Source organism: Schistocerca gregaria, unplaced genomic scaffold (assembly GCF_023897955.1).
Source record: "Schistocerca gregaria isolate iqSchGreg1 unplaced genomic scaffold, iqSchGreg1.2 ptg000180l, whole genome shotgun sequence".
Classification (NCBI taxonomy): domain Eukaryota; kingdom Metazoa; phylum Arthropoda; class Insecta; order Orthoptera; family Acrididae; genus Schistocerca; species Schistocerca gregaria.
Genome location: NW_026061730.1, coordinates 8,100,755 through 8,113,919, shown reverse-complemented (window position 1 = coordinate 8,113,919; position 13,165 = coordinate 8,100,755).

Below are 13,165 nucleotides of genomic sequence, written 5' to 3'. Positions count from 1 at the left end.
CTGTGTTTCATCAACACTCTGAACGTCCACAGTTTACAGAATGCCTCCAAATGTATTTCGAAAACTACTACTGGTCTCCCAGGAATCGATAAAAGCGTAGACAGTTTGAGACATTACTCCCATGGAGAAAAGTGATCGTGGTGCGTGTTGTATTCAATACCGATGCAATTTCTGTGTTTCATCAACACTCTGAACGTCCACAGATTACAGAATGGCTCCAAATGTATTTCGAAAACTACTATTGGTCTCCCAGGAATCGATAAAAGCGTAGACAGTTTCAGACATTACTCCCATGGAGAAAAGTGCTTGTGGTGCGTGTTGTATTCAATACCGATGCAATTTCTGTGTTTCATCAACACTCTGAACGTCCACAGATTACAGAATGGCTCCAAATGTATTTCGAAAACTACTACTGGTCTCCCAGGAATCGATAAAAGCGTAGACAGTTTGAGACATTACTCCCATGGAGAAAAGTGCTCGTGGTGCGTGTTGTATTCAATACCGATGCAATTTCTGTGTTTCATCAACACTCTGAACGTCCACAGATTACAGAATGCCTCCAAATGTATTTCGAAAACTACTACTGGTCTCCCAGGAATCGATAAAAGCGTAGACAGTTTGAGACATTACTCCCATGGAGAAAAGTGCTCGTGGTGCGTGTTGTATTCAATACCGATGCAATTTCTGTGTTTCATCAACACTCTGAACGTCCACAGATTACAGAATGCCTCCAAATGTATTTCGAAAACTACTACTGGTCTCCCAGGAATCGATAAAAGCGTAGACAGTTTGAGACATTACTCCCATGGAGAAAAGTGCTCGTGGTGCGTGTTGTATTCAATACCGATGCAATTTCTGTGTTTCATCAACACTCTGAACGGCCACAGATTGCAGAATGCCTCCAAATGTATTTCGAAAACTACTACTGGTCTCCCAGGAATCGATAAAAACGTAGACAGTTTGAGACATTACTCCCATGGAGAAAAGTGCTCGTGGTGCGTGTTGTATTCAATACCGATGCCATTTCTGTGTTTCATCAACACTCTGAACGTCCACAGATTACAGAATGGCTCCAAATGTATTTCGAAAACTACTACTGGTCTCCCAGGAATCGATAAAAACGTAGACAGTTTGAGACATTACTCCCATGGAGAAAAGTGCTCGTGGTGCGTGTTGTATTCAATACCGATGCAATTTCTGTGTTTCATCAACACTCTGAACGTCCACAGATTACAGAGTGCCTCCAAATGTATTTCGAAAACTACTACTGGTCTCCCAGGAATCGATAAAAGCGTAGACAGTTTGAGACATTACTCCCATGGAGAAAAGTGCTCGTGGTGCGTGTTGTATTCAATACCGATGCAATTTCTGTGTTTCATCAACACTCTGAACGTCCACAGATTACAGAATGCCTCCAAATGTATTTCGAAAACTACTACTGGTCTCCCAGGAATCGATAAAAGCGTAGACAGTTTGAGACATTACTCCCATGGAGAAAAGTGCTCGTGGTGCGTGTTGTATTCAGTACCGATGCAATTTCTGTGTTTCATCAACACTCTGAACGTCCACAGATTACAGAATGCCTCCAAATGTATTTCGAAAACTACCACTGGTCTCCCAGGAATCGATAAAAGCGTAGACAGTTTGAGACATTACTCCCATGGAGAAAAGTGATCGTGGTGCAAGTTGTATTCAATACCGATGCAATTTCTGTGTTTCATCAACACTCTGAACGTCCACAGATTACAGAATGGCTCCAAATGTATTTCGAAAACTACTATTGGTCTCCCAGGAATCGATAAAAGCGTAGACAGTTTGAGACATTACTCCCATGGAGAAAAGTGCTCGTGGTGCGTGTTGTATTCAATACCGATGCAATTACTGTGTTTCATCAACACTCTGAACGTCCACAGATTACAGAATGCCTCCAAATGTATTTCGAAAACTACTATTGCTCTCCCAGGAATCGATAAAAGCGTAGACAGTTTGAGACATTACTCCCATGGAGAAAAGTGCTCGTGGTGCGTGTTGTATTCAATACCGATGCAATTTCTGTGTTTCATCAACACTCTGAACGTCCACAGATTACAGAATGCCTCCAAATGTATTTCGAAAACTACTACTGGTCTCCCAGGAATCGATAAAAACGTAGACAGTTTGAGACATTACTCCCATGGAGAAAAGTGCTCGTGGTGCGTGTTGTATTCAATACCGATGCAATTTCTGTGTTTCATCAACACTCTGAACGTCCACAGATTACAGAATGCCTCCAAATGTATTTCGAAAACTACTACTGGTCTCCCAGGAATCGATAAAAGCGTAGACAGTTTGAGACATTACTCCCATGGAGAAAAGTGCTCGTGGTGCGTGTTGATTTCAATACCGATGCAATTTCTGTGTTTCATCAACACTCTGAACGTCCACAGATTACAGAATGCCTCCAAATGTATTTCGAAAACTACTACTGGTCTCCCAGGAATCGATAAAAGCGTAGACAGTTTGAGACATTACTCACATGGAGAAAAGTGCTCGTGGTGCGTGTTGTATTCAATACCGATGCAATTTCTGTGTTTCATCAACACTCTGAACGTCCACAGATTACAGAATGCCTCCAAATGTATTTCGAAAACTACTACTGGTCTCCCAGGAATCGATAAAAGCGTAGACAGTTTGAGACATTACTCCCATGGAGAAAAGTGCTCGTGGTGCGTGTTGTATTCAATACCGATGCAATTTCTGTGTTTCATCAACACTCTGAACGTCCACAGATTACAGAATGCCTCCAAATGTATTTCGAAAACTACTACTGGTCTCCCAGGAATCGATAAAAGCGTAGACAGTTTGAGACATTACTCCCATGGAGAAAAGTGCTCGTGGTGCGTGTTGTATTCAACACCGATGCAATTTCTGTGTTTCATCAACACTCTGAACGTCCACAGATTACAGAATGCCTCCAAATGTATTTCGAAAACTACTACTGGTCTCCCAGGAATCGATAAAAGCGTAGACAGTTTGAGACATTACTCCCATGGAGAAAAGTGCTCGTGGTGCGTGTTGTATTCAACACCGATGCAATTTCTGTGTTTCATCAACACTCTGAACGGCCACAGATTGCAGAATGCCTCCAAATGTATTTCGAAAACTACTACTGGTCTCCCAGGAATCGATAAAAACGTAGACAGTTTGAGACATTACTCCCATGGAGAAAAGTGCTCGTGGTGCGTGTTGTATTCAATACCGATGCCATTTCTGTGTTTCATCAACAGTCTGAACGTCCACAGATTACAGAATGCCTCCAAATGTATTTCGAAAACTACTACTGGTCTCCCAGGAATCGATAAAAACGTAGACAGTTTGAGACATTACTCCCATGGAGAAAAGTGCTCGTGGTGCGTGTTGTATTCAATACCGATGCAATTTCTGTGTTTCATCAACACTCTGAACGTCCACAGATTACAGAATGCCTCCAAATGTATTTCGAAAACTACTACTGGTCTCCCAGGAATCGATAAAAGCGTAGACAGTTTGAGACATTACTCCCATGGAGAAAAGTACTCGTGGTGCGTGTTGTATTCAATACCGATGCAATTTCTGTGTTTCATCAACACTCTGAACGTCCACAGATTACAGAATGCCTCCAAATGTATTTCGAAAACTACTACTGGTCTCCCAGGAATCGATAAAAGCGTAGACAGTTTGAGACATTACTCCCATGGAGAAAAGTGCTCGTGGTGCGTGTTGTATTCAGTACCGATGCAATTTCTGTGTTTCATCAACACTCTGAACGTCCACAGATTACAGAATGCCTCCAAATGTATTTCGAAAACTACTACTGGTCTCCCAGGAATCGATAAAAGCGTAGACAGTTTGAGACATTACTCCCATGGAGAAAAGTGATCGTGGTGCGTGTTGTATTCAATACCGATGCAATTTCTGTGTTTCATCAACACTCTGAACGTCCACAGATTACAGAATGGCTCCAAATGTATTTCGAAAACTACTATTGGTCTCCCAGGAATCGATAAAAGCGTAGACAGTTTCATACATTACTCCCATGGAGAAAAGTGCTCGTGGTGCGTGTTGTATTCAATACCGATGCAATTTCTGTGTTTCATCAACACTCTGAACGTCCACAGATTACAGAATGCCTCCAAATGTATTTCGAAAACTACTACTGGTCTCCCAGGAATCGATAAAAGCGTAGACAGTTTGAGACATTACTCCCTTGGAGAAAAGTGATCGTGGTGCGTGTTGTATTCAATACCGATGCAATTTCTGTGTTTCATCAACACTCTGAACGTCCACAGATTACAGAATGGCTCCAAATGTATTTCGAAAACTACTATTGGTCTCCCAGGAATCGATAAAAGCGTAGACAGTTTCAGACATTACTCCCATGGAGAAAAGTGCTCGTGGTGCGTGTTGTATTCAATACCGATGCAATTTCTGTGTTTCATCAACACTCTGAACGTCCACAGATTACAGAATGGCTCCAAATGTATTTCGAAAACTACTATTGGTCTCCCAGGAATCGATAAAAGCGTAGACAGTTTGAGACATTACTCCCATGGAGAAAAGTGCTCGTGGTGCCTGTTGTATTCAATACCGATGCAATTTCTGTGTTTCATCAACACTCTGAACGTCCACAGATTACAGAATGCCTCCAAATGTATTTCGAAAACTACTACTGGTCTCCCAGGAATCGATAAAAGCGTAGACAGTTTGAGACATTACTCCCATGGAGAAAAGTGCTCGTGGTGCCTGTTGTATTCAATACCGATGCAATTTCTGTGTTTCATCAACACTCTGAACATCCACAGATTACAGAATGCCTCCAAATGTATTTCGAAAACTACTACTGGTCTCCCAGGAATCGATAAAAGCGTAGACAGTTTGAGACATTACTCCCATGGAGAAAAGTGCTCGTGGTGCGTGTTGTATTCAATACCGATGCAATTTCTGTGTTTCATCAACACTCTGAACGTCCACAGATTACAGAATGCCTCCAAATGTATTTCGAAAACTACTACTGGTCTCCCAGGAATCGATAAAAGCGTAGACAGTTTGAGACATTACTCCCATGGAGAAAAGTGCTCGTGGTGCGTGTTGTATTCAATACCGATGCAATTTCTGTGTTTCATCAACACTCTGAATGTCCACAGATTACAGAATGCCTCCAAATGTATTTCGAAAACTACTACTGGTCTCCCAGGAATCGATAAAAGCGTAGACAGTTTGAGACATTACTCCCATGGAGAAAAGTGCTCGTGGTGCGTGTTGTATTCAATACCGATGCAATTTCTGTGTTTCATCAACACTCTGAACGTCCACAGATTACAGAATGCCTCCAAATGTATTTCGAAAACTACTACTGGTCTCCCAGGAATCGATAAAAACGTAGACAGTTTGAGACATTACTCCCATGGAGAAAAGTGCTCGTGGTGCGTGTTGTATTCAATACCGATGCCATTTCTGTGTTTCATCAACACTCTGAACGTCCACAGATTACAGAATGGCTCCAAATGTATTTCGAAAACTACTACTGGTCTCCCAGGAATCGATAAAAGCGTAGACAGTTTGAGACATTACTCCCATGGAGAAAAGTGCTCGTGGTGCGTGTTGTATTCAATACCGATGCAATTTCTGTGTTTCATCAACACTCTGAACGTCCACAGATTACAGAATGCCTCCAAATGTATTTCGAAAACTACTACTGGTCTCCCAGGAATCGATAAAAGCGTAGACAGTTTGAGACATTACTCCCATGGAGAAAAGTGCTCGTGGTGCCTGTTGTATTCAATACCGATGCAATTTCTGTGTTTCATCAACACTCTGAACGTCCACAGATTACAGAATGCCTCCAAATGTATTTCGAAAACTACTACTGGTCTCCCAGGAATCGATAAAATCGTAGACAGTTTGAGACATTACTCCCATGGTGAAAAGTGCTCGTGGTGCGTGTTGTATTCAATACCGATGCCATTTCTGTGTTTCATCAACACTCTGAACGTCCACAGATTACAGAATGCCTCCAAATGTATTTCGAAAACTACTACTGGTCTCCCAGGAATCGATAAAAGCGTAGACAGTTTGAGACATTACTCCCATGGAGAAAAGTGCTCGTGGTGCGTGTTGTATTCAATACCGATGCAATTTCTGTGTTTCATCAACACTCTGAACGTCCACAGATTACAGAATGCCTCCAAATGTATTTCGAAAACTACTACTGGTCTCCCAGGAATCGATAAAAGCGTAGACAGTTTGAGACATTACTCCCATGGAGAAAAGTGCTCGTGGTGCGTGTTGTATTCAATACCGATGCAATTTCTGTGTTTCATCAACACTCTGAACGTCCACAGATTACAGAATGCCTCCAAATGTATTTCGAAAACTACTACTGGTCTCCCAGGAATCGATAAAAGCGTAGACAGTTTGAGACATTACTCCCATGGAGAAAAGTGCTCGTGGCGCGTGTTGTATTCAATACCGATGCAATTTCTGTGTTTCATCAACACTCTGAACGTCCACAGATTACAGAATGCCTCCAAATGTATTTCGAAAACTACTACTGGTCTCCCAGGAATCGATAAAAGCGTAGACAGTTTGAGACATTACTCCCATGGAGAAAAGTGATCGTGGTGCGTGTTGTATTCAATACCGATGCAATTTCTGTGTTTCATCAACACTCTGAACGTCCACAGATTACAGAATGGCTCCAAATGTATTTCGAAAACTACTATTGGTCTCCCAGGAATCGATAAAAGCGTAGACAGTTTCAGACATTACTCCCATGGAGAAAAGTGCTCGTGGTGCGTGTTGTATTCAATACCGATGCAATTTCTGTGTTTCATCAACACTCTGAACGTCCACAGATTACAGAATGCCTCCAAATGTATTTCGAAAACTACTACTGGTCTCCCAGGAATCGATAAAAGCGTAGACAGTTTGAGACATTACTCCCATGGAGAAAAGTGATCGTGGTGCGTGTTGTATTCAATACCGATGCAATTTCTGTGTTTCATCAACACTCTGAACGTCCACAGATTACAGAATGGCTCCAAATGTATTTCGAAAACTACTATTGGTCTCCCAGGAATCGATAAAAGCGTAGACAGTTTCAGACATTACTCCAATGGAGAAAAGTGCTCGTGGTGCGTGTTGTATTCAATACCGATGCAATTTCTGTGTTTCATCAACACTCTGAACGTCCACAGATTACAGAATGCCTCCAAATGTATTTCGAAAACTACTACTGGTCTCCCAGGAATCGATAAAAGCGTAGACAGTTTGAGACATTACTCCCATGGAGAAAAGTGGTCGTGGTGCGTGTTGTATTCAATACCGATGCAATTTCTGTGTTTCATCAACACTCTGAACGTCCACAGATTACAGAATGCCTCCAAATGTATTTCGAAAACTACTACTGGTCTCCCAGGAATCGATAAAAGCGTAGACAGTTTGAGACATTACTCCCATGGAGAAAAGTGCTCGTGGTGCGTGTTGTATTCAATACCGATGCAATTTCTGTGTTTCATCAACACTCTGAATGTCCACAGATTACAGAATGCCTCCAAATGTATTTCGAAAACTACTACTGGTCTCCCAGGAATCGATAAAAGCGTAGACAGTTTGAGACATTACTCCCATGGAGAAAAGTGCTCGTGGTGCGTGTTGTATTCAATACCGATGCAATTTCTGTGTTTCATCAACACTCTGAACGTCCACAGATTACAGAATGCCTCCAAATGTATTTCGAAAACTACTACTGGTCTCCCAGGAATCGATAAAAACGTAGACAGTTTGAGACATTACTCCCATGGAGAAAAGTGCTCGTGGTGCGTGTTGTATTCAATACCGATGCCATTTCTGTGTTTCATCAACACTCTGAACGTCCACAGATTACAGAATGGCTCCAAATGTATTTCGAAAACTACTACTGGTCTCCCAGGAATCGATAAAAGCGTAGACAGTTTGAGACATTACTCCCATGGAGAAAAGTGCTCGTGGTGCGTGTTGTATTCAATACCGATGCAATTTCTGTGTTTCATCAACACTCTGAACGTCCACAGATTACAGAATGCCTCCAAATGTATTTCGAAAACTACTACTGGTCTCCCAGGAATCGATAAAAGCGTAGACAGTTTGAGACATTACTCCCATGGAGAAAAGTGCTCGTGGTGCCTGTTGTATTCAATACCGATGCAATTTCTGTGTTTCATCAACACTCTGAACGTCCACAGATTACAGAATGCCTCCAAATGTATTTCGAAAACTACTACTGGTCTCCCAGGAATCGATAAAATCGTAGACAGTTTGAGACATTACTCCCATGGTGAAAAGTGCTCGTGGTGCGTGTTGTATTCAATACCGATGCCATTTCTGTGTTTCATCAACACTCTGAACGTCCACAGATTACAGAATGCCTCCAAATGTATTTCGAAAACTACTACTGGTCTCCCAGGAATCGATAAAAGCGTAGACAGTTTGAGACATTACTCCCATGGAGAAAAGTGCTCGTGGTGCGTGTTGTATTCAATACCGATGCAATTTCTGTGTTTCATCAACACTCTGAACGTCCACAGATTACAGAATGCCTCCAAATGTATTTCGAAAACTACTACTGGTCTCCCAGGAATCGATAAAAGCGTAGACAGTTTGAGACATTACTCCCATGGAGAAAAGTGCTCGTGGTGCGTGTTGTATTCAATACCGATGCAATTTCTGTGTTTCATCAACACTCTGAACGTCCACAGATTACAGAATGCCTCCAAATGTATTTCGAAAACTACTACTGGTCTCCCAGGAATCGATAAAAGCGTAGACAGTTTGAGACATTACTCCCATGGAGAAAAGTGCTCGTGGCGCGTGTTGTATTCAATACCGATGCAATTTCTGTGTTTCATCAACACTCTGAACGTCCACAGATTACAGAATGCCTCCAAATGTATTTCGAAAACTACTACTGGTCTCCCAGGAATCGATAAAAGCGTAGACAGTTTGAGACATTACTCCCATGGAGAAAAGTGATCGTGGTGCGTGTTGTATTCAATACCGATGCAATTTCTGTGTTTCATCAACACTCTGAACGTCCACAGATTACAGAATGGCTCCAAATGTATTTCGAAAACTACTATTGGTCTCCCAGGAATCGATAAAAGCGTAGACAGTTTCAGACATTACTCCCATGGAGAAAAGTGCTCGTGGTGCGTGTTGTATTCAATACCGATGCAATTTCTGTGTTTCATCAACACTCTGAACGTCCACAGATTACAGAATGCCTCCAAATGTATTTCGAAAACTACTACTGGTCTCCCAGGAATCGATAAAAGCGTAGACAGTTTGAGACATTACTCCCATGGAGAAAAGTGATCGTGGTGCGTGTTGTATTCAATACCGATGCAATTTCTGTGTTTCATCAACACTCTGAACGTCCACAGATTACAGAATGGCTCCAAATGTATTTCGAAAACTACTATTGGTCTCCCAGGAATCGATAAAAGCGTAGACAGTTTCAGACATTACTCCAATGGAGAAAAGTGCTCGTGGTGCGTGTTGTATTCAATACCGATGCAATTTCTGTGTTTCATCAACACTCTGAACGTCCACAGATTACAGAATGCCTCCAAATGTATTTCGAAAACTACTACTGGTCTCCCAGGAATCGATAAAAGCGTAGACAGTTTGAGACATTACTCCCATGGAGAAAAGTGGTCGTGGTGCGTGTTGTATTCAATACCGATGCAATTTCTGTGTTTCATCAACACTCTGAACGTCCACAGATTACAGAATGCCTCCAAATGTATTTCGAAAACTACTACTGGTCTCCCAGGAATCGATAAAAGCGTAGACAGTTTGAGACATTACTCCCATGGAGAAAAGTGCTCGTGGTGCGTGTTGTATTCAATACCGATGCAATTTCTGTGTTTCATCAACACTCTGAACGTCCACAGATTACAGAATGCCTCCAAATGTATTTCGAGAACTACTACTGGTCTCCCAGGAATCGATAAAAGCGTAGACAGTTTGAGACATTACTCCCATGGAGAAAAGTGCTCGTGGTGCGTGTTGTATTCAATACCGATGCAATTTCTGTGTTTCATCAACACTCTGAACGTCCACAGATTACAGAATGGCTCCAAATGTATTTCGAAAACTACTACTGGTCTCCCAGGAATCGATAAAAGCGTAGACAGTTTGAGACATTACTCCCATGGAGAAAAGTGCTCGTGGTGCGTGTTGTATTCAATACCGATGCAATTTCTGTGTTTCATCAACACTCTGAACGTCCACAGATTACAGAATGCCTCCAAATGTATTTCGAAAACTACTACTGGTCTCCCAGGAATCGATAAAAGCGTAGACAGTTTGAGACATTACTCCCATGGAGAAAAGTGCTCGTGGTGCGTGTTGTATTCAATACCGATGCAATTTCTGTGTTTCATCAACACTCTGAACGTCCACAGATTACAGAATGCCTCCAAATGTATCTCGAAAACTACTACTGGTCTCCCAGGAATCGATAAAAGCGTAGACAGTTTGAGACATTACTCCCATGGAGAAAAGTGCTCGTGGTGCGTGTTGTATTCAATACCGATGCAATTTCTGTGTTTCATCAACACTCTGAACGTCCACAGATTACAGAATGCCTCCAAATGTATTTCGAAAACTACTACTGGTCTCCCAGGAATCGATAAAAGCGTAGACAGTTTGAGACATTACTCCCATGGAGAAAAGTGCTCGTGGTGCGTGTTGTATTCAATACCGATGCAATTTCTGTGTTTCATCAACACTCTGAACGTCCACAGATTACAGAATGGCTCCAAATGTATTTCGAAAACTACTATTGGTCTCCCAGGAATCGATAAAAGCGTAGACAGTTTCAGACATTACTCCCATGGAGAAAAGTGCTCGTGGTGCGTGTTGTATTCAATACCGATGCAATTTCTGTGTTTCATCAACACTCTGAACGTCCACAGATTACAGAATGCCTCCAAATGTATTTCGAAAACTACTACTGGTCTCCCAGGAATCGATAAAAGCGTAGACAGTTTGAGACATTACTCCCATGGAGAAAAGTGCTCGTGGTGCCTGTTGTATTCAATACCGATGCAATTTCTGTGTTTCATCAACACTCTGAACGTCCACAGATTACAGAATGCCTCCAAATGTATTTCGAAAACTACTACTGGTCTCCCAGGAATCGATAAAAGCGTAGACAGTTTGAGACATTACTCCCATGGAGAAAAGTGCTCGTGGTGCGTGTTGTATTCAATACCGATGCAATTTCTGTGTTTCATCAACACTCTGAACGTCCACAGATTACAGAATGCCTCCAAATGTATTTCGAAAACTACTACTGGTCTCCCAGGAATCGATAAAAGCGTAGACAGTTTGAGACATTACTCCCATGGAGAAAAGTGCTCGTGGTGCGTGTTGTATTCAATACCGATGCAATTTCTGTGTTTCATCAACACTCTGAACGTCCACAGATTACAGAATGCCTCCAAATGTATTTCGAAAACTACTACTGGTCTCCCAGGAATCGATAAAAGCGTAGACAGTTTGAGACATTACTCCCATGGAGAAAGGTGCTCGTGGTGCGTGTTGTATTCAATACCGATGCAATTTCTGTGTTTCATCAACACTCTGAACGTCCACAGATTACAGAATGCCTCCAAATGTATTTCGAAAACTACTACTGGTCTCCCAGGAATCGATAAAAGCGTAGACAGTTTGAGACATTACTCCGATGGAGAAAAGTGCTCGTGGTGCGTGTTGTATTCAATACCGATGCAATTTCTGTGTTTCATCAACACTCTGAACGTCCACAGATTACAGAATGCCTCCAAATGTATTTCGAAAACTACTACTGGTCTCCCAGGAATCGATAAAAGCGTAGACAGTTTGAGACATTACTCCCATGGAGAAAAGTGATCGTGGTGCGTGTTGTATTCAATACCGATGCAATTTCTGTGTTTCATCAACACTCTGAACGTCCACAGATTACAGAATGGCTCCAAATGTATTTCGAAAACTACTATTGGTCTCCCAGGAATCGATAAAAGCGTAGACAGTTTCAGACATTACTCCCATGGAGAAAAGTGCTCGTGGTGCGTGTTGTATTCAATACCGATGCAATTTCTGTGTTTCATCAACACTCTGAACGTCCACAGATTACAGAATGCCTCCAAATGTATTTCGAAAACTACTACTGGTCTCCCAGGAATCGATAAAAGCGTAGACAGTTTGAGACATTACTCCCATGGAGAAAAGTGCTCGTGGAGCCTGTTGTATTCAATACCGATGCAATTTCTGTGTTTCATCAACACTCTGAACGTCCACAGATTACAGAATGCCTCCAAATGTATTTCGAAAACTACTACTGGTCTCCCAGGAATCGATAAAAGCGTAGACAGTTTGAGACATTACTCCCATGGAGAAAAGTGCTCGTGGTGCGTGTTGTATTCAATACCGATGCAATTTCTGTGTTTCATCAACACTCTGAACGTCCACAGATTACAGAATGCCTCCAAATGTATTTCGAAAACTACTACTGGTCTCCCAGGAATCGATAAAAGCGTAGACAGTTTGAGACATTACTCCCATGGAGAAAAGTGCTCGTGGTGCGTGTTGTATTCAATACCGATGCAATTTCTGTGTTTCATCAACACTCTGAACGTCCACAGATTACAGAATGCCTCCAAATGTATTTCGAAAACTACTACTGGTCTCCCAGGAATCGATAAAAGCGTAGACAGTTTGAGACATTACTCCCATGGAGAAAAGTGCTCGTGGTGCGTGTTGTATTCAATACCGATGCAATTTCTGTGTTTCATCAACACTCTGAATGTCCACAGATTGCAGAATGCCTCCAAATGTATTTCGAAAACTACTACTGGTCTCCCAGGAATCGATAAAAGCGTAGACACTTTGAGACATTACTCCCATGGAGAAAAGTGCTCGTGGTGCGTGTTGTATTCAATACCGATGCAATTTCTGTGTTTCATCAACACTCTGAACGTCCACAGATTACAGAATGGCTCCAAATGTATTTCGAAAACTACTATTGGTCTCCCAGGAATCGATAAAAGCGTAGACAGTTTGAGACATTACTCCCATGGAGAAAAGTGCTCGTGGTGCGTGTTGTATTCAATACCGATGCAAT